Here is a 23,885-nt window from a genome sequence, read left to right on the forward strand (position 1 = left end):
TGGGCTCTCTGTTCTAACTAATAAAGAAAATATTGAAGGAACTGTATCCTGTTACGGTTAAAGTTTTACGAAATAGAGACAATTGTATTTATTCAATTCAGCTTCTGAGCGCACTTTAAAAAACTTTTAACTTCGCAATTTTAAATAAGAAAATATATAATTTAGTGAGTTAAAATCTTTTCTGAGATAATTTAAAAATTAATTAATCTAAACATATTAAAAAGATGAAATAAGAACATTTGGTTAAGACAAAAAAAATGAAGCGCATTTTTTTTTCAAATTGAGATTTTTTAGTGTTTTATTTTATTTTATTTAGGTCATTCACAACCTGTACTCCTAATTTAAAAAATAGATCAAAATAACTTATAAGAACTTTTTCTGTAATAAAACTTATTTATCAGATAAAATTTTCTTCTGGAAAGGAAATTCAAATTTGAATTTAAGAATCCTGGATATATTTTTGAGAAAAAAATGAAAGGATAAAAAAATTAGTAGGAAATGTGATTTTTTTTTTAAATTTAGGATATGAATTTTGCATGGTGCATGCAAAATAAATAAGTAAAAAAATATTTTGATCAATAATGCTATATTTCCCAAAAGGTGTCAGAAAATAAAAATCCAAAAATATATCTCGACGAAATTCTTAAAATATTCCTAACCAGACACTTCAATATGTATAAAGTTACTTACTTTTAAAATAAAAATAGAATATCATGAATAATTTTATGAATCAGAAATGAAATGAAACTAAAAAACTAATAAAGTTTTGCATTAAACTTTTTACATAACAAAATTTTTTGTCACTTTAGTTGAGATTGACTTTTTCAGTGCTACTCTAAATTTTTTTTCATGAAACTTAACATGATCATTATAGCAGATAGTTCATGATTTTAGATAAGCTCATACTATAAGTAATATTCTAAAAATTAATTTGAGTAATTAACTTGAGTAATTTAAAAGAAATTAAAAATGCGTTGAAGACTACTTTTATAAATGGTTTAAAGTAAAACTTTTTTCGCTGATATTTATTTTAGAAATAGTTGGTACAACAGGTACAGGAAAAAGAGGACGACCAAACCTAAGATTTTTAGACTGCCTTGAAAAGGACCTACAAGTTTTAAAGATAATAAACTGGAGAACCTTGGCTAAGGGAAGAATGTCTTGGCATAGGCTTGTTGAGAAGGCCAAGTCCCATCCTGGGCTGTCGTGCCAATGAGAAGAGGAAGAGAATAGTTGAAAATACTTAATAGGTAAGCAAAATATTTTCTACTCGTATTATTAAAACTTATTCATTGAAAAAATGAGTTTTCCAGACATTCCTCGTTATTTAAATAATCCTTATGATTGTTTTAAAATAAAATTTTAATAAGTGACATTTTATAACTCTAATTTATAAATATTTGATACGATAAATATATAATTTCCCACATGTTTCTTTAAAACTATCTCATGCCCTAAATGATGACCGAAAACAGATATTATTGTAAAAATTGTTTATTTTTAATTAGCATTATTTTTGAAGGCTTCTTGTGAATAATTTAAAATAAATTTTGAAATTTTTTCTAATTTATTCCAATTTATTTCAAATTTAAGATAACAAGCAGTTGACATTGTGACAAGTATAATAACTGGAATCAGTTTTGGTTTAACAATTATGATTATAAGGAAAAATATAAAATATTTTTAGTATGCTGTAATGCTTCGAATTTCCGATAAATATAGTAAGTTGTGAAATTTGAACGCAACTGTGAAATTCGTGAGTTTATTTCAGTTGATCCAGACAGGCTATAAGAGTTTAATTATTTTGCAAGAAAATGACCGTTGAATTGAATTAAATTCAAATTATATTTTTTTTATAACAGTTGTTATTGCCAACAAGAAATATGAAACCCTCAAGGCTAAGATAAAGTTATTTACTTTTTGTAAAAGCAGCAATAGGTAGACAAAAGCACAAGACAGACTCAAATGGACTACAATACAATAGGCCAAGGCATGGAGTTTTTGGAGACCGTTCGAAAATCCTTAAATTTTTAAGAAATTTTTCGCCTACGGTTAACGGTTGTTAATCTTTTTTCTGTTGATTTTTCGATTTATACCATTCATAGCTTTTACATGACGCTACTATTCTTTAGTTAGTAATATTTTTTAACAATATTCTAAATATTGCTTTCAGAAAATTAAACTACAATAAACAAGTTGAATTCTTGAATAATAATAAAATACAACTCATGATTCTTCAAATTTCTAAATGTATATTGTATATCAATTCTTATTTTGAAAACGTGACAAAACACTATTGCCACTGCAGCGTTGGAAAATATTATGTATTAAAGTAAAATGTTTATTTTTAATACATTTGAAATTTACACAAAATAGTTTATTTATAACAAAACGACAAGGAAAGAATATCTCTACTATTTTCTTAAGATGATAACAGATTAAACTTTTCAGTCTGTTTTCGAAAGGCATTATCAGAACAGTTTGGAACGGGCTCCAAAACTCCCAAAACTTATATCACCTTAGTATATTAATAGCCTGAACTAGAAACTTAAAAATTCAAAGTAAATGTCTGATTTGCAATGAACTGATCTGATTTACATCAACTGCAAATTTGCACAACAGATATTGAATTTCTACGATATGGATAAAATATATGCTGGAGAACGGAAGGCGTTGATACGAAAGCAATAAGGAAATTTGAAGCATCATTTTCATAGATGAGAAAAAAATTCCCAGCAGAATCTCTTTGCGCAAAAATGTCAATATGTGTATTGATCAATATCAAATCAAATGCTTCAAATGTATTTATAAATTCAATTTGCAACGGAATAAGATGAAGCAGCCTTTACGTTTCAGTCTTATGTTTTATTATTCTTCTGTGAGGCTATACTTCGAAAAATTGAGAATTTTGTTAGTAATATAAAGCTTGAAGGGTTATATAAAACTTAACGTTGAAAAGGATGCGCTCTATTTTATTTTAGAAAATTTGAGCTGCAGTATTTTTGACTGGTATAGATCATGTTTTGATAGAAAAATCAAATTTTATAGTTTTCTGAAAGATGAACGTTCTCGATAGAAAAATAGAAAAATTTTCTTTGCGTTGAATTTATACTCGCACGCGTAATCTATGTTCTTTATTTTGAGTAAAAATCGCAAGTACACAAAGCTTGTCCTTAATTTATGTTAAAAGTAACAAATCTCAAATACGATGCTACTATTACAAATCTTCTTAAGAACAGCGATTAATCAAGATAACTCTTATAAAAAGTTGTAAGCCTATAAATTGTTTTTAAAAAACATGGAAATTTATTTTAGTAGGTAAAAATAGAAATGAAATAAAACAGATATCAAAAGAAATAGACAGTCTGAAATAACATTAGTTGTCTTATCTACCATAATACCTTTAGAAAAGCATTAGAATAGTTAAAAAAAGAATTAGGATCAAGACAAATAGCTGTGCTGTCTTAATGTATATTAGTGATAAACAGTTTAGTGTCCGCCGTCAAGAAACTACTTTGTCTCTACAGTCTTTATTTCAAGAAAAATCTTAAATATACAAAGGTTATCCTCAATTTAGATTTTTATCATATTTCAGAAAACTAATAATTCCTAATTTAGCTACTACAATTACAAATCTTTCTGAAGTCAGAGATTAATCAAGATAAATTTTATAAAAAGTCTTATGCGTATAAATAATTGTTTTATGAAAACAATGAAATTCATTTTAATATGCAAAAAATTGGAGATTTTTAGGTATAGACAGTTAACATTAGCTGTTTGATCTACAAATAACTACAAATTACACAACTGTAAAAAAAGGAATGGGGATGTTGAGAATACCTCGATCCCCCCCTAGCGGACAATAACAGAAACATTCAATTACGATCTTTTTCTCCACGAGCGTGGTATAGCTTAGAATTTGTCATGAACAACGTACAACTCTTTTCATCTGTATATAGCTTTCCCTTTTTTATCATGCTTAATTATTAAATTTAATTCTTAAACGTTTTGTGCGAAGTATTTTTCAGCCTAGGTGTAATTAGTTATCTACAGCCCAAGACCTTGGAAGAGAATACTAGGTGAAGGCAGAACAAGAAGCTGAAACAAGGTAAGATTCCTTGTTGATATGTATTGAATCATTAGAAGTCTTTGTTTAGTATTCGTTATATGGCATCCCCTGCTGGGACGTAGTTAACTTTTTTAATTTGAACACTTATTCAATTGAACTGAAAAATATAAATTAGCACTAAATTGAAAAAATAAACAATGGAGGAACGGGTAACAATTTTAAAGAAAAAAAGAGGTTTGCTTAGATCGTCTGTTACTAAAGCAATGAATGTATTAGAAAATGAACTTAAAACAGAAGTGTTAGATATCAGTGCTTTAGAAGAGTGTTTGCATTTTCTTCTAAACAAAAATGAATCACTTGAATCGATTAGCAAAGAATTAGAAGTTTTGTTTACACCAGATGAGTTTGAAGACGAATTTTCGAAATCAGAAGAGTACAGTGAAAAAGTTGTTCGTTCTAAATTCCGCGCTACCGAGAAAATTCAGGAATTAAACGAAACCATATCGATTGAAAAATCTAAAAATAAGGAATCCTTAAGATTTGATGAGTCTACAAATCATAAAAGTGAACAAAAAGAAAGTATTCGAATTAAACTCCCCAAATTAAGCATTCCCAAATTTTAGAGCGAGTTTAAACAATGGCTGACATTTTGGAACAGTTTTGAGTCGGCCATTCATAACAATGACACTCTTGATAAAATTGATAAGTTTAATTACTTAAAAGCTCATTTGGGTGGAACTGCCCTGATTACAATAGAAGGTTTTTCTATTCCTGAAGAAACATATGACACGGCAGTCAAATTATTAAAAGAAAGATTTGCCCGAACAGATATTCTTATTAACGCCCACATGAATAATATCATAAATATGCAACCATTAAAGAACTCACGAGATGTAATTTCTTTCCGAAAATTTTATGATAACATAAATACACAAATAAGAAGTTTAGAATCTTTAGGATTAATCTGTAAAAATTACGGAAATGTTTTATGCCCCATTCTCATTAAAATTTTACCGCCTGATTTAGTCTTAGAATATAACAGACGTGAAAGTGAAACTGAATCAAATATAAAAGAACTTTTGAGCTTTCTCTCCAAGGAGTTAAATTCTAGAGAACGATCTGCAATAATGAATAATGCGGATGACCTTCGACCCCTCCGCTTCTCTTAATCATTTTCTACCAGCCCTAAGCAAAATATTCCCGATACTCGATTCAAATATAATAAATCAGAAAATAAAAATAAATTCATTTCCGCTTCAGAATTAATCTCTTCTGAAATAAATGAAAACATGAATAAAAAATTATGCGGCTTTTGCGACTCCTCAAAACATGAGAGTTCCGTATGTGAATATGCTAATCCGTTGAGGAGAAAAGAGATATTTTGTTAAAGAAGGGGATTTGTTTCAAATGTTTAGAAAATAAAGGCCATATTGCACGCTTCTGCCGTTTTAAGGTTGTGTGCAGTAGATGCCAAGGTAAACATCAAACTGTCTTGTGCTTTTCTAAGTTTGACCATGATATTAAAGATAAAAATAGTCCTAATTCTGAAGATAACGTATTAACGAATCAAACATCATCTGAAACTGTATATTTGCAAACATTGATTGTTCGTATACACAATAAAGGTAAAGAACACTTTATGGGGGGGAATTTATGACTCAGGCAGCCAAAAGAGTTACATTAGTAAATTTGTAGCTGAAAGAATGGGATTAGAAAAATTGGGTGAAGAAGAAATTACTCATGGACTTTTTGGAGGATCTCAATCAACAGAACTGCATAATCGATTCGCTTTGCAGTTAAGTAGTATCGATAGAAAATATAGTTGTGAGTTAGTTGCTATGGATCAAAAGGAAATCTGTACGAATATTCCCAGGGCTAATAATTTTGAGTTGCTAAAAGATCTGGAGTCAAAGGGTATATTTTGAGTGATATTTCCCCAAAAAGTAAGGAGTGTTTACATGAAAGGAATTTGAACGAAATACATTTACTATTGGGGGCCGACGTTGTAACAAAGCTTATAACAGATCGTATAGAACATCTCTCTTGTGGATTAGTGGCAGTAAAGACCAACCTAAGGTGGACTGTAATGGGAAAGTCAACCAATCATGATAAATTTGATAGTTCGCTTTTGGTTCTATCCCTTCATGTTAATGATGCAAAAATCACAGATTTATGGGATTTAGATACATTGGGAATTGTTGATCCTTGTGAAAAACGATCTAGAGAAGAATTACAGGATCTTGCCCTAAAACACTTTAAAGAAACTGTAACGATGGATCATGACGGGAGGTATAAAGTTTGCCTTCCATGGTTCGATGGACACATTCCTCTTGCCGATAATAAATCCTTGACAGAAAAAAGATTAAAGAACACGATAAGGTCTTTAAAATCAATTGACAAACTTAAAGATTATGAAAGGGTTTTTGATGAATAGGAATCTGAGGGGATTATTGAGAGAGTTGGCGAACCTGAAGCCTCTTCAACATCGAATGTTAGTTATTTACCACATAGGGCTGTATTTAAAGAACAATCTACTACGAAATGTAGACCCGTTTTTGACGGCTCAGCTCGCACTCGAAACTCTGTTTCCATTAATGACTGTATTGAAAAAGGCCCTAATTTAATTGATTTAATTCCCTCAGTTTTGAATCGCTTCAGGGTTGGAAAAATAGGAGTCATCGCTGATATTCGGAAAGCATTTTTGCAAATATCATTACATGAGCGGGACAGAGACTATTTGCGTTTCATATGGTGAAAAGAAGGAGATCATAGAAAAGAGGTCATTTATCGTCATTGCAGGGTTGTTTTTGGGATAAACTGTAGCCCGTTTCTTTTAGCTGCAACTCTAGACCATCACTTAGAACAAGCCCCTGCGCATCTTAAAGATCTAGCCACTAAACTTAAGAACTCGATGTATGTGGACAACTGCGTCACCAGTGTCGATTCTCCTCAAGAACTGGACTATTTTCGAAATGAATCTTGTAAACTACTTGCATCAGCCAAATTTGATCTTAGAGGATGGTGTAACAACAGATATTCCACTAGCATTGCTGAAAAGGACGAATTTCCATTTGAATCTTTGAATATAAAAGAAGTACCTGTACTAGGATTGCTATGGAGTACAGAAGAAGATACTTTAACTTGTGATTTAAGAAAATTGGAATTTAAGGATGAACCTGTAACGAAAAGAAGTATTCTCTCATTAGCTCACAAGCTTTTTGATCCAATTGGATTTACTGCACCATTAACCTTGATTCCGAAGATAATTTTACAAGAGTGCTGGAAAATCAAAGTTTCATGGGACTGTAAGTTGCCTGATAATATTGTTAAAGAGTTTCATAAGTGGAAAACTCAACTTTTTGAACTGCAAAACGTGAAAATACCCCGAAGATTGAGTGAGTTCATACTCCATTCAGGAAGTTTATCTTTGCATGTTTTCTGCGATGCTTGCAAAAAATCCTATGCCACCTGTGTTTTCCTTAGAGTTAAAGTTGAGAGCGATGTAACCTGCCAGTTAGTCCAGGCTCGATCCCGAGTAGCTCCGTTAAAGAACATAACTATCCCTCGTCTAGAGCTTTTGGCATGTTGCATTGGAGCAAGGTTAGCAGAATCCGTCAAAAAAGATCTGAAACTCGAAGATGTAGAAACTCACTACTGGACCGACTCTATGGATACCTTATATTGGATTAAAACTGACGTACCATGGGGTACATATGTGGAAAATAGAGTCAGAGAAATCCGAAGATTATCTTGCCCGAATTCATGGAAATTTGTTCCTGGAAATAAAAACATCGCTGACTTACCATCACGTGGTTGCTCAGCAAAAACTCTTCTGCAGTCTGAATGGTGGAATGGTCCTGATTTTCTAAAAGAACCTGAAGAAAGGTGGCCAAAGAGCGAAATATTGCCAAATATCGATACAATCAATGCAGAAAAAAGAAAGACTATAGTTACTGCTACTAACGTAAAGGAGAGTGAAAAATTTTACAACAAGTACTCATCTTATTTGAAATTGTTGAGAATAACAGGATGGATTTTTCGATTCGCTGAAAATTCAAAGAAAAGAGAAAATGACAGAACCATTGGAGAACTCAACAATAAAGAATTGAAAAATGCTGAGAAAATAATTCTGAAATGTGTCCAAAAGGATGCTTTTGCCAACGATGGAAATAAGAGACTGAATTCTTTGAAAACAATTATTGATGATGAAGGACTGATCAGAATTAAAACTAAGGTATTTATGAGAGAAGATGATTTTAATTTCCGTCTTCCAATAGTTCTTCCCTCAGATTATACTGTGGTTAAAAATCTGATTTATTGGAAACATAAGCAATTAGGACATTGTGGAATTCAATTACTGATGTCTACATTACGTGAAGAATTTTGGATCTTGAAAAGTCGAAAAACTATAAGAAATGCCATCAAATCTTGTGTCATCTGCAAACGTTTTCATTCTAAACCTTCCAATGTACCAGATGGTCTTTTGCCAGCAGATAGAGTGAAGGATGCAGCCATCTTTGAAATTGTAGGTGCTGACCTGGCTGGTCCCCTCATTCTGAAAGATGGTCAAAAAACTTGGATCTTGATGGTGACTTGTGCTATAGTTAGGGCTGTTCACTTAGAACTCTTATCATCCCTCTCTACTGAAAACTTAATTTTGGGACTTAGAAGATTTATCTCACAAAGGGGAAGACCGTCAGTTGTCTACACAGATAATGGAACTAATTTCGTTGGAACACAGAACCTTCTAAGAAGCATTGATTGGGAAAAGCTTAAGGCTGAATCCAATCTGTCATCAATTACCTGGAATTTCATTCCCCCGTCTGCCCCTTGGTATGGGGGATTTTGGGAACGTTTAATTGGCATGATGAAGAAAATCCTAAGAAAGGTTCTGGGTAGAACATCGTTGAATTACGAGGAAATGGTAACAGTTCTCTGTGACTGTGAGAGTGTAATGAATTCACGCCCCCTGACTTATGTGTCCGATGATGCGGAGGAGCTATCACCAATAACACCAATGATGTTCCTTCAAGAAATAAGACAGGTGGGTGTTGCAGATTTCGATATTTTAGATCAAGAAAAATTCAAAAAACGACTTGCATACAGAAATAAAATCTGTCAAAATCTTCGAAAGAGATTCAGAATGGAATATCTTGGTCAACTTCGAGAAACTTCTTCAAAGACCAAAACTTCAGAAGCTCTGCAAGTTGGGGACATTGCGATAATTTGGAATGACAATGTAAGCAGAATTCAGTGGCCTCTCGGGCGTATTTTAAAGATTTTGCCAAGTAAAGATGGACATGCCCGAACTGCTAAGTTGCAAACCAAATCCGGAATCATAATCCGTCCTTTGAAAAAACTTTGTCCTCTTGAAGTCAACAAAACAACTGAAGAAAAATTGACTGAACAACTAAAGAAGCAAGCTCCTCATCAGTGTGCGCCTCTGCAAACTCGTGCTGGAAGACAAGTGCGTGTTCCTGATCGATTTGAACCCTGATGCTGCGACTTTCTCCTTTTTTTTGAGTTCAGCTAGTCACTCTACTGAACTCAAGGAGGGGAGTGTTGAGAATACCTCGATCCCCCCTAGCGGACAATAACAGAAACATTCAATTACGAACTTTTTCTCCACGAGCGTGGTATAGCTTAGAATTTGTCATGTACAACGTACAACTCTTTTCATCTGTATATAGCTTTCCCTTTTTTATCATGCTTAACTATTAAATTTAATTCTTAAACGTTTTGTGCGAAGTATTTTTCAGCCTAAGTGTATTAGTTATCTACAGCCCAAGACCTTTGGAAGAGAATACTAGGTGAAGGCAGAACAAGAAGCCGAAACAAGGTAAGATTCCTTGTTGATATATATTGAATCTTTAGAAGTCTTTGTTTAGTATTCGTTATAAATGCATTAATTTAAATATTAAGGAAATGATTACTTACAATCAAAGAAAATCCTTGTAGTACACGTTGTTTTTTTAAATCTATGAACCAACTATAAAAGTCCAGAAGCTGCATCAAAATAGATTATAAAAATCTAAAGACTTTAAATATTTGATTTTCTTGGCTTAAATCTTGAAACATTAACTAAAACGAGCAGAATTTTTTGTATGAGCACCTAACTACTTATAACGCCTGCCCTTTATTTTTCAAAATAGTGGAAAGTATTCATTATTAAATCGTTCCATTGGTTTAAATTATTTGTAGAGCGAGTCATCAGAGGAACCTCCTATTTTTAGTATTTCACACTTTAGTGGCGGTGATTACCACCATGGGTGGTAAAAATCTCCTGTTGAGGAAGAATTTACGCTAATTTATAGAAGGGGCTCTACTTGAAATCTATTCAGCAAATTCCGAAAACGTTTTTCAAAGAGATTTTAACCCCTGATAAAATTTAAGATTTACAAGCATTTCACTACAGAATAATTTGTCTAAGCAAGACTGGGACACCCCATGGTTTTCACATCTCTCTGTCCTCTGGTCATCACCATCTGGCCATCTGGTTTTTCTGCCTGAAGGGGTTCCATTCATTTCCTCCCCCGAAAATCATTCTTTTAACTGGAGGTCTCACTTTCCTTAAGATAAGGGGAGAAAAATTTCTTTACGTTTGTCACCAACTTTTGAACTTCCAAAGTTTCTTTCGTTCGCCTTTCATTTTTTTAGTCTGTTGTACTACTAATTTTTTCATATAGATAAATATTTTAAATTTAAAGATTCAGCTTATATTATTATAATTTATATTTAACGTATAGCATTTTCAATTACACATAAATAATATCAAATAATCTAAGTAGAAAAGCATTTTTTCCAAATAAATTATTTTAAATTTAATTGACTGTCTAAGTAAACTATTTTAGATAAACGAAATCAATAAATATTATTTTTAGGATTTGTTTTCTGTTTTTATCATCTTATTATAAAAAAGGACACGATTTTAAACAAATACGCTATGTATTGCCGAGGAAAAAGGCATTGACTTATATCTATATATTTGCTACTCAAGAGCTATAACATCATACATAGTACTACAATACACATTCAATACAATTCTACAATATACATTCTTAATGCTAGTACATATTCCATACTTTTGTAATCTAAATTATGTTATTAAGTTAATTATTTTACTTTTATATGTAACCATGATTTTTTGTGGCTATTTTAGTGTTTTTTTTTTTTTCCCTTGTGCAATATTATAGTTTGACTCTGAGTTACAGTTTCAATAAAGTCTTATAATGTCTTGCTTGTTTATAATATTGGAAACTTCAATATTTATAACTCTTACTCGTGAATAACCCTTCTGAATGAACATTATTAAACTGTTTATTTTATCTTCGTTTATACCTGGAAAAAAAAAAATTTTTTTTTTCGTTTTCCTCAAAAAATTTCACGTTAAGTTTGTGCTTTATTTTTCGTTTTTAGTAGAAAAAATGAAATTAATAATGCACTAAAAAAATAAAAAAAATAAAATTCCCTGTAATTTTCTATAATAAATAATGAGCTTACATTTTGTCTTTTCATTTTATCAGCGATAACTTAAATTCTTTCTATTACAGCTTTGACGTATCGTGAAGCAATAAGAAGCTACATTTTAGAAAAAAATAAGTTTAAATTCCTTTTAATTTAAATATGGGAGCCGCGATGGCTCAGGGGATAGAGCGTTCGCCTTGCAATGAGGCGAACCGAGTTCGAATCCCAGTTGATACGAATTCCGCAAACGGCTTGCACCGACCACAGTGCTGACGTGAAATATCATGGAAATATCCTCAGTTGTAGACGGATCATGGGTTAGAGTTCCCTTCCCGTCAGGCTAACCGTAGGAGATTCTCGTGGTCTTCCTCTCCATGTAACGCAAATGCGGGTTAGCTCCACGAAGGCAAATTTCTCCCATTTCTCGATATAGGAGTTCCCTTGTCTTCTGGATTGGGTTCAAAATTACAAGGCTACGGAATTAGGTCGGCTGTTCAACGACGTTTATAAAATTAAATATGGGGCTAAAAGTCTTTTTGTCAAAGGATTTTGATCGACATTAAATGTTAAATATTTAGGAAATTCTCTGAAATTAAAAATACTTTTATTGGAAAGTATCAAAAAGTTAGTAAAGAGAGTTATAATTATAATTATTAAAAACGCTGCATTATTCTTTATATTACGATATTATAATTAAAATTTGGTTTTTGCCGAAATCATCGTAAATATAATAGTAGGAAAGAAAAAGCTACTTTTAATTACTGATTTATTTTAGTATTTATCTTGAATGTATTCATGAATATAAAATTTTTTTTTATTTATTTCGAATCCTCTGTTGCTCAACTTGAAAGTATAATGAAAGAAAAAGTGTCTAGTGAATGAATGCAGAAACGTGTATGAATTGTTATTACACAGACGTCAAGTTGTTTAAAAAGAGGGGGTATGTGGAATGTTTTTTTTTTCTTATTTCCCCCATTTTTTTTAATGTTGAATCCAATATAACAATTTAGATTTCCCGCGCTTTTCGAGTTATGTAAAAGCGCTGGAAACCTTGGCCCTCCTATTATCCCTAACTGAGGTGGTCTATGAGTTTTCAAACGAAGTTATTAAAAAAATGAAAAACAGTGGGAGGTTAAAATTGTTTAACGCTCGTCACCTACTTTGTTTTTATTATTAGCGGTTCGCTTTCATATTTCACTCCCCCAGTTATAAAAAGAGTTCCTCGAAAGAATTCGATGTCTTCTTTTCGAGCCCTCGAGGAAAGGTTAAATGTTCGATGCTTTTTTTAATTCTGCCATAACTTGAAAAAAAAATTAGTAAAATTTTTAATTAAAAAAATAATCTTTGATGTTGATTGATTTTGCGCCTTTTTGAAATAATGCGCCCATGGCATTCGCCATACTTGCCATACCCTAGATACGCCACTGTCAGTAACCCTGATGAAAATTTTTTTATGGGAACGTGAAGGATATTATGACCCGACTGACTTATCAGTCAGTATTTACTGTACTGACATCAGTCACTATTTACTGCATAGGAAGTCTCTGGCCTGCTGGATTCGAACTCTCGTTCTCACGAATGAAATCCAACCAGGCTATCCCGGTCATTTATATATTGATTTAAAACAATGGCTTTGGCTAAACAAATGAGAAAATTTCATTTTTTTAAATTCCTCTAAAATAAAAATCTAATTAAATAAAATCGGAAATCAGGCTTCGTAAGAATTGAATGTCGCATCTTTAATGGTTACATTATTCCCGCAATACAGTGCAGATGAACACGCAAATTCTTTGTATTAAATATATAAATAACATAGTTTATGATAATAACAATTGATTCGTAAACCAATACTCATATTTGCTTCTCATTTCCATGTTCATCAATTTTTGATATCTAATCTCTGTGATGCCTCACTTAACTGTCATTTCCAATTTACAGAGCAGATTCCAAATGGCATTGCCTTACTAATAGGATTCATCACTCATCTGTAACTATCGAAATACTCCACATTTGGTAACATCTCAAACTAAATACATAATAGCTTACATTAATATCTGGATAAAGTAAGCAGGACTTATAAGCTATAGAATATTATCTCAAATCATAAAACTTTTTTGATGAAATAATCATTTATTTGAAATCTCGAACGAAATTTAAATTTTTTAATAAAAGTAATAAATTCTAATAATCATGTATGATATAATAAAAATATTTTTAAACGTTAACCTCAAAAATATTGTTTAAATTAATTAAAACCATTGTCAACTGTACTCTTAAAATAAGAGTATTTATGTTTCTTTTACTTTGCTAAAAATTTATAAGTATCCGCAAAATAGTATTTCGGTAAAGACATTGATTAATCTAAAAGCTTTTATTCACCATCTTTTTAGAAAAAAAAGAAGAAAGAAACATACCCTCTAGGAAATTTTGCTATACATCTCTTACGTCATAGCAGAACAAGACTATTTCTTTATTTTTTAATGCTTTACTCCATTGCTGTATTCCTTTTCTCTTTAATGCGTTTCTCCATTGAATTCGGCTTGATAGATTTTTAGAGAATTTATACATCTTAATTCCAGATTACAAATTATTGCATCGACGTATAGCGCTATCAAAGGCTGCACCACTGCTACCAGTTGAAAACAAATTTTTTGTCATCAAAAGCAAATAATTATATCTGAAGAAAATTGAAATCAGTACAAACGGATATTTTACCGGAAGGTGAAACAAACTTCGCAAATACTTTCCATACCGTTGAAAACACGAAACACGGTTGAGAATAAAGTGAATAGTACTAGAATTCTAAGAATTAAGTGGTTATAAATCAAAATTTGACAAAATATTAGAAGTGATCATTATTATAATCTCATATTTACTAATAAGTATTTCAGACTACACTGTATTTCAGACAAACTGTCAATTCTATAAAAAAAAATCATATTTTTTACGGAAAAAAACTGTTTAAAGATACTCATTTTTTTCTGTTTTTAATCGTTACCCGCGTGCTGCAATTCTTTTACAGACTTTTTTCATATATTTGACATTTTAAAGCTGTTTTTCACAAGCAGTTTTCTCTGTTTTTCAACCTAATCATAAACGGATTAAAACTGTCTATTCAAATTCTAGTTTTTTTCCATGCAGCTTTACTAACCGCAATCTTTCTTTTTAACCGTAATCCGTTTCTTCTTTCGTAACTTAATCTTTTTTTTTTTTAATCATTTTAAGATTATTTTCTATACTTGCTCCTCATTTCAAAAATTATTCCATGGTTTTGAACACAGTTGAAATAAAATTGCGATTCATTTTCATCGTTAAATTGATAGTCTGCCTGATTATTATCTGTCTTTAGATACAAGTTTTCGGAAAATAAAAAAGGTAACAACTTTTATATGGGTGGACACTATAGTTTTAAAATTTTTTACACGTAAATATGATTTTAATAAATATGACTTTTAAGTTAAAGAGTGATTTTTCTTTATAACCAAACATATGAGATGGCATTGTTCGAACACAGCGCTCTCCTCCTGATGTGATGCCCCGGTTTTGAATCCCGGGCCTTGACTGGTCAAGCGAAGTTTTCTCTCAGCTTAAAAAACAACTATTTCTGCATTGTGTTATGTTTTTTTACTGAATAGCATTACTTATCTGCTTTAAAACTGGAGTCCGTTTTAGAATAACAGTATTTTTTTTTGTGAAATAATCAGCTTTATGCTGGAACACTAGCAGACAGTTTTTACTGTAAATGTAACAGTTTCTTAACATGTGTACTGCCGACCGGCCTGTGTAGGGGGCAGGGAACTGTCTTTGCATCAGAAAGATCCTGGGTTCGAATCCCGGGCAAGGCATGAATGTTTCATTCCCTCTGTGTGTGTTCTGTGTCCTTTCTCCTTTGTGTGCGAATGTGACCCCCCCTATAAACGGGTTGTGCTTGTGTGAATGGCGTGGCAGAAGTCGAATTCCTGGCCATAGATGGCGCCACTGAAAGACAGGAACAATCGCACCCCCACTGCCTATAACAGGCATACGACAAAAGAAAAGGAAAAAAAAGAAAAAAAACATGTGTACTTGTGCTGAACCAATGTAAATATTGACTGGGAAATCCATTTTTTTTTTTTTTTTTTTTTGATTCTAAGACTATTTTTAGAATACAAGTTTTTGCTTTTAAACATCATAGACTAAATATTTAAAAAGGAAACCTAGTAAAAAGAAAGTGCGTATCATAGATTTGAAATATAGCACGGGTGTAAAATGCTCTATATTAAACTTTGATGGATATATTATAGTTAGTACCGTAGCAAATATAAAATTATTATTATAAATATAACAGCTATAAAGTAATTATTGCAAGATTGAATATTGAATCTCTCTATTAATGCAAGCACTGAAACGTTAAGTATCAAATTCTGAAGAGTTACATTCCTTTATTAAATATCAAAAATACTAGAAAAAATTAAGATTTTACAAATACGTTCCCTAATTAAGAAACTGAAAAGTTAACTCATAATTTTATATTGGCTTGAATGAATGGCTTGAAGTGCTAAATTATTAGCATAGAATTTCTATTTGTGAAGAAATAAGTAACTTTTTCAAAGCATATGTGCTTAATTTTGTCTTCACCTTCGAAGATCAGGCAAAACCGACAAACGAAAAACTATAAAATAGAACATTGATTTTTAAACTTATTAATATCTGCACTAATCCTACAGATAATAATGTTGCGATATAATTTATTGTTTTCATGACTGACAGTTTTCAGAAATCACATCATACAATCTACATCAACTTTTATATCAGAAATTTGGAATATAAAACTCTTTGGAATAATAAAAAAATAAATGGCATTGCAAAAGTTATCCTGTATAAACTCCGGCTTTTTCCTTTAAATGGACGTCAGATTTAAACTACTGAATCATTAATGTGACTCTTTCAAAAAATTATGTACTTTTTTGAGCTTTTCTTATAATTCCTTCTAATATAAATAATACGTCTTCACTCATAGATATAATATTAAAAAAACTTTCAGTTATTTACTAATAAAATTTTACAATAGTAGTCTGTTAATCGGTTAGTCTGAGTTCAATTCATAAAAAAAGATTAACATCTAAGAAAAATGATGAATTTAAATAAATTAAGAAATGATGAATTTAAATAAATTAAGAAATGCTTAACTTAAATAATCGCCAGAGATCATTCATTTATCATTACTAATCGATTGTAATAAGATCTTTTCAAAGGTAAATGTCAGTAGAATTGGAAAAATGTCTCAAAATTAGATATTCAAAGAAGTATGAAAGAAGCCTTTTTAGATTAAAGTATTCCAGACATTGCAATTGCAAACAGCAAAATACGGAATTTTTTAGGCCTGATGGTCGAAACATAGATCGAAAATGGGTGTAGATTTTACGAAATCAAAAAAAAAAAAAATCCATAAATGTAAGCAATATTTTCTCGTATTTTAAGAAAACCCATATCGAGTTTTTACTCTAGCTCTAATATTGATGATGAAGAAGATTTGGTTTCAGTAAAAAAAAGTGCATTACAAGAAAATCTTTAAGAAAGAAATAAAGCAATAAATATGATGTATGTATATTTTAAGCGTTTTTTCTTCAGATGTTTTGATCTGAGTAAATATTGGGTGATTGATTTCCGATCTCATTATGTAAAACACAGAAGTACATTAAAAACATTTCTTGCAATATTATTTGAATGAAATGAATAAGATTTGTTTGACTACATTTTTCATATCAGAACAGTAGTTATATTTATCAATATTATTGAATAAATATGTACAGCTTGCATTTATGCATAAGTTCATTTTATTTTACATTATAAACTACATAGAAATAAAATTAAAGTCATTATTTCGATAATATCTTTATGTATAAATCAATAGGATTCAGAATAAGCACCTGAAAAAAATATGAAAAAATAGTTATAAGTAGTAATATTGTGGGAGTTCAGCAACAGTCGAAATCAGAAGCAGCAGCAAACTGGGTTGCTGCTGAAAAGGGGAAGGGGGGGGGGGAGGCAGGTGATGGAATTATCAACTCTAAGAGGAGGGTCAGTCAACTATAGTAGAGGGTCTTATCAGTTTTTGAATTTTTATCATTTATTTCCCTTCTTTATAAGTTTTAGGTAAGAGTGTATTTTTTCCATTTTTATGGACTTAGAAAATTTTGAACTATAGTTGATAGTTATACCCGCTTGCTTGTTTCTGCCCAGTTTCGTTTTCTGCTTTTAATTAAAGTTTCTTTACGAATGCTTGGTTAGATATATGTAAATAAGTTAAACCTTTTATTTGAGTACAAAAAGACATAGATATAGGATTAGAAATTATTTATGAACATGCCTTCGTTAGCAGAGGTTGTCTCTCTTTCTTGCACATATATTTGTCTATTTGCTAGTTTGACCTTTATCTATATTTTTACAGAGAATAACAATATACCTATTGATTTTACTTTATACTTTAACGAAACGGGAAATATAACTCTTAAAATATGATGAAATTTAAATTAAGTTTTTCTAATAATAAATTTTTCTGCTGTAATGGAGAAAACATATCAAGAACCAGCACATATAGCAAGTTTTGGTGGTGTCGATGCATTATACCGTGCTGCGGAAGGAAAAATATCCAAAAAGAAGATACAGAAATGGCTACAAGGAGTAGATGCGTACACTCTACACAAACCAGCTCAGAGAAAATTTACAACAAACCGTGTTGTTGTGTATGCCATAGATCAACAGTGGCAAAGTGATCTTGTGGATTTACTAAGTTTGCATGAGCACAATCATGGTTTCCGATATATTTTGACATGTATAGACATTTTATCTAAATATGCATGGGCTGTTACACTAAAAACAAAACATAGCGATGAAATAGTAAAAGCATTTACTTCGATCTTTTCAGAGCGTAAACCGAAATCTCTTCAAACAGATGCGGGTACAGAATTTAAAAATTCCAAAGTACAGAAACTTTTAAAGGATAATGGAATTCGTTTTTTCACAACGTTTAATTCCGCAAAGGCCTCTTTAATAGAACGATTTAATCGCACCTTAAAAACAAAAATGTGGAAATATTTTACCCAAAGTAACACTTACAATTATGTTAATGTATTAGATGAATTATTGTATAGTTATAATCATACCTATCATTCTAGTATCAAAAGATTACCCGCTGAGGTTAATTCCTCAAATGAGAGCGATGTTTGGTTCACATTATATGGAAATATGGAAAATGAAGAAATAAAACCACATAAATTAAAAGTTGGAGATACAGTTAGAGTTTCAAAACGGAAGTTAACGTTTGAAAAGGGATACGAATCGAATTGGACGGAAGAATTATTTACGATTACTGAATGTGTGAAACGAAATCCTCCCGTGTATCGTATTAAAGATTTACTTGAGGAACCTATTTTAGGAACATTTTACGAACAAGAACTTCAAAGAGTTACACCTAAAAAGGAATATATTATAGAAAAAGTGATAAAGAAAAGAACTAGGAAAGGCCGTTTAGAATATTTTGTCAAGTATCGAGGTTATCCTCAAAAATTTAACCAATGGATACAGTCTAGTGATTTATTTTCAGTATAAATTAAAGTGATTTTAAGAAATGTGTTTATTTACCAAGATGAGTTTTTACGTGATACTACCGAGTGATAGCTCAATGAGCTATTATCCGGATAATAAAATATCCCATTTCATGGTTCGTTTACCGAAGCCTATAGAACTAACAGGCGAGTGGGAAGTCGGTCTTGTGGAATTTATATATCCACATACATGGTATAATGTTAACAATAGAAATAACTTGATGGGATTTGATTTAGGTGATGGAATAGTTTTAGGAAGACGTGTACCTCCAGGTTTTTATGATACCGTGCCAGACATTTTAAAAGCTCTGTTAATTGAGGCTCATTTGAAAAAAATTTCTTTTCACTTTAATGATATCACGAAGAGAGTATCTATAAAAGTGAAAAACAAGTCGCGTGTTATGTTATCTGAAGGTTTAGCACAGTTATTGGGTTTTGAATCGACTGAAATTTCTTGTGCAGAAGGAATAGAAGAAAACATTGTACAAAGTGAAAATGTAGCGGATCCATGTGCTCGCTATAGAGTTTTATTAGTATACTCTGATATTGTAGAACCACAGATTGTAGGCGATGTGATGGCACCCTTATTACGCATTGTAAACGTGAGCGGATCTGACGGCGAGGTGATAAATGCACAATATGACAGACCACACTATTTACCAGTTAACCGTAAAATTATTGAAAGTATGGAAATAGTTATAAGAACTCACACAGGCGAACTGACACCATTTGAACGTGGGCGCTCGTATGTGAAGCTTCACTTTAGACAAAAATATCTTTCATGATGTATGTACCTTACCAGTGTTGTCAAAAATCCTTTGAAGATTATTATGTTAATCAAACAGGAAATGGACTGAATTATTATCAAGGATCATCATTTCAAAAAGGTTATGGATTTGGTGGTCTATTTCGCTCTTTTTTCCGTGCTGCAGTACCAATGTTAAAGTCAGGTGCTAAAGCTATAGGAAAACAATTATTTCACAGCGGTGTCAACATGTTAAATGATCTCTCGCAAGGGGATAGTTTAAAAATAGCAGCGCAAAAGAGATTGAAAGAAGCTGGTAGAGAATTAACTGATAAAGCCGCCAAACATGTTAAGACTATGATTGGTTCAGGACGTAATAAAAAGCGAAAGCATGTCAAGAAACGATTCATTTCGAATAAAGCTAAGAAGGTGAAAGAACGCGATATTTTCTCTTAAAATATGTCTTCTCTCATACATAAAGACTCTTTAGCTTGCGCTAAATCAGAGTTGGATTTATTTGTAACTCCACCAACTCAAACCGCTATAGAAAAAGGACATTTTATTGAATATCATCCCATATCGAATATCCGAGATGGTGCTCCACTGGAATTTAGTATATCTGGAAACGGACAAGAGTATATTGATTTAGCATCATCGCATATTTATGTGAAAGTAAAAATTGTGAAACGAGATGGGTCTGTTTTATCTGATAACGAACCCGTGGCTCCAGTCAACTTATTTTTACATTCCCTCTTTTCGCAAGTAGATATCAGTTTAAACGAAAGAATGATTTCATCATCTAGTAACACTTATCCTTATCGTGCTTACCTTGAAACTCTTTTAAATTATGGTGAAGACGCAAAGAAGAGTTTATTGACCTGTGAGGGATACTTTAAAGATAACAACTTAGATGAAACTGACCCCACTAAAGAAGCCAATGGAAATATCGGGTTAAGAAAACGTTATGAAATGACATCGCTGAGTAAAACGTTTGATATGATAGGACAATTGCATTGTGATATTTTTCAACAAAATAGACTTTTACTCAATATGGTGGATTTAAAAATTAAAATGATTCGCTCTAAACCAGATTTCTGCTTATCAGCCAAAGATAATAGCATGGAATATAATGTAGTGTTAGAACATGCATCTATTTTCATACGTAAGGTTAAAGTGAGTCCTGGAGTTTCTCTAGGACACACAAAAGCATTAGAAAAATCAAATGCTAAATATCCCATAGACAGAGTGTTATGTAAAACATATTCTGTTTCAAAAGGAAGTTGGTCATTTATGCAAGATAATGTATTTTTAGGATTGTTACCGAAAAGACTTATAATAGGTTGTATTTCCAACGGAGCTGTAAATGGAAGCTATAATTTAAATCCTTTTCTATTTAAACACTACGATGTAAACTTTTTAAGCATTTATGTAGATGGACAGCCTGTGCCGAGTAAACCGCTAGAATTAAACTTTGAATCCAACAGTTATATAAGAGCCTATCATCGTTTGTTTTCAAGTTTTAATCAAGATAAAGTAATTTATATTTCACGTGAAGAATTTGTTAAAGGTTATACTTTATATACCTTCGATTTAACTCCCGATTTATGTGACGGACCTCATTTGAATTTACAACAACAAGGTAACCTTCGCTTGGAAGTAAAGTTTTCTAAGGCATTAAGTGAAACTATTTCGCTATTAATCTATGCAGAATTTGAAAATATAATAGAAATTACTAAATCGCGACAAATATTGTGTGATTTTCCTAACTGAGAAATATGAATACTTTGCAATTGAAACAAGTGATGATGCGTGACAAGTATACAAAGAAATACTTTATAAATGTTTTTGCAAGTGATCTACTGCCTAAGAAAATTACACGGTTTCCTGCATGTTTAATTGTGAATGTGGATTCTTCGAAACAACCTGGAAGCCATTGGATAGCTTTTTACATGGCAAATGCTGAAGAATTAGAGTTTTTTGATTCCTATGGAAGTCCACCTGAACTGTTTAATAAATACATTAATTAAAAATTTTGTATCAAATTTTTCCCACGTAACGTGTAACCCTGTAAAGCTACAAAGTAATGTGAGTGCCGTATGTGGCCAATATTGTGTTTATTATTTATATTCTAAATGTAGAGGACGAAGTCTTCGTAAATTTTTGTCTCATTTTGTATTAAATGATATATGTAATGATAAACGAGTTTACAATTTTGTTTCTAAACGATTTCATGTACAAACACAATTTTTTCAATAAAGTATATAAACGGTATTTTTCTGTGTCTGTTTTCATTTACAATGGAGTTTCCAAAACTACAACAACCATTCACGATGACTGTTAGTGGACCAACTGGATGTGGAAAAACGTACTTTTTAACTCAATTAATTAAATTCAAACGGGAAATTAATATTGTTCCAGATAAAATTGTTTGGTTTTACGGGATCTATCAACCGCTTTATGATGAGATACCAGATGTAACTTTTGTGGAAGGATTACCTTCAAATTATAAAGATTATTTAGGAAAAAACACATTATTTATTATCGATGATTTAATGACTGAATGTGGAAGTGATAAGAACTTAACTAATTTATTTATTAGAGGAAGCCATCATTTAAATATTAGTATATGTTTCCTATGTCAAAATTTCTTTCATAAAGGAAAAGAAATGAGAGAAATTACTCTGAATGCACATTATATATTATTATTTAAAAATCGTCGTGATATGAGTCAAATAACTCATCTTGGAAAACAAATATTTCCACGACATGTTAAATTTTTTCAAGAGGTTTATGAAGATGCTACCAAAAAACCCTTTTCTTACTTATTGATTGATTTGCGTAGTGATACAGATGAAAATATGCGTCTCCGCACACAAATATTACCCAATGAAACACAGTTTATTTATCAAATAAAACACAAGTAATGTGCAAAATTCCTTTAGTTCACAACATGACACTTACGAAGAAACAACTACAACAATTAGAGCTCATCCATATATGTCCTAAAAAGTTAAAGAAAGAACTCGTAGCTCGTTTGCCAAAAGAGTGTATAAAAGCTATTTGCGAGTGTTCTTTAAATTTATTGAAAGGAAATATACCACTATCGAAGCAGAAAAAGAAAAGTTTACAAAAATATAAAACTGCTCTCCGTGAGATTGGTGATAGAAAAAAATCTCTCTTTGAGAAACGAAAACTAATTATTCAGAAAGGAGGATTTCTAAACATTTTATTACCAACTGTGTTTAGTGTTTTGTCCTCAGTCATAAATGGAGTTCGCTAAAAAATATCATTTGATCCCGGAAAGTGATGTGAATAAACATACGCCGTCGAAAACTCAAATGAGTGAATTTGATAAGGATATGCATAAAATTCTTCAGAGTAATTTAAGCGATTATGAGAAAGTTATAAAATATTATGAATTACTTCAGAAAAAACAGAACATTGAAAATTTTAATCTACCATGGATAAAGAAGCAAGTAATAGAAGAAAAAAAGGATGAAAAGGTAAACAATCATTTGAAAGAAGAAGAAAAGATAAAGAATACTTTAGAAGACTCTTCTACTGATAAAGAATATGATCATATCATTTTGAAAAGTGTACCTCAGACGATGAGGAATCAAGCAAGCACTTTCTTATCGCTAATTAAACAGAAAGCCAACATTCTTCAATGGAATTCTAATGGAGAATTAGTCTATAAAAATCAAATTCTACCAAACATGAATATTGCAGATTTATTCAATATGATATTCAATATGAATAAAGGGACTAACATTACTGGACGAACTGAATTTTTAAAAGCCTTGGAAGAAATGAATATTCCAAAACATTTTATAAAAAATAAATTATTGTATCCCATAAAATTAGAAAATGTATCTCCACCTATTAATCGTGGAAAGATTGTAAAGAAAAAATCCATTGTAACAAAAAGAATTAGAAATAAACCTTTGTTATGGGAAACTTATTAAAATAAAGAAATTATTTGCTAAACAACTTCGTTTTTTTTTCTTTTCCAGTTTTTATG

General features: G+C 31.3%; 1 protein-coding gene across 4 annotated transcripts in view; it reads left to right on the forward strand.

Moving 5' to 3' along the window:
* The window catches only part of LOC147807183 (uncharacterized), a 162,537-nt gene that overhangs the window by 47,795 nt on the left and 90,857 nt on the right, over positions 1-23,885 (forward strand). The window lies entirely within an intron of this gene.

This window comes from Parasteatoda tepidariorum, chromosome 7 (assembly GCF_982258835.1).
Source record: "Parasteatoda tepidariorum strain Cologne lab strain chromosome 7, Ptep-v5.0, whole genome shotgun sequence".
Classification (NCBI taxonomy): Eukaryota; Metazoa; Arthropoda; class Arachnida; order Araneae; family Theridiidae; genus Parasteatoda; species Parasteatoda tepidariorum.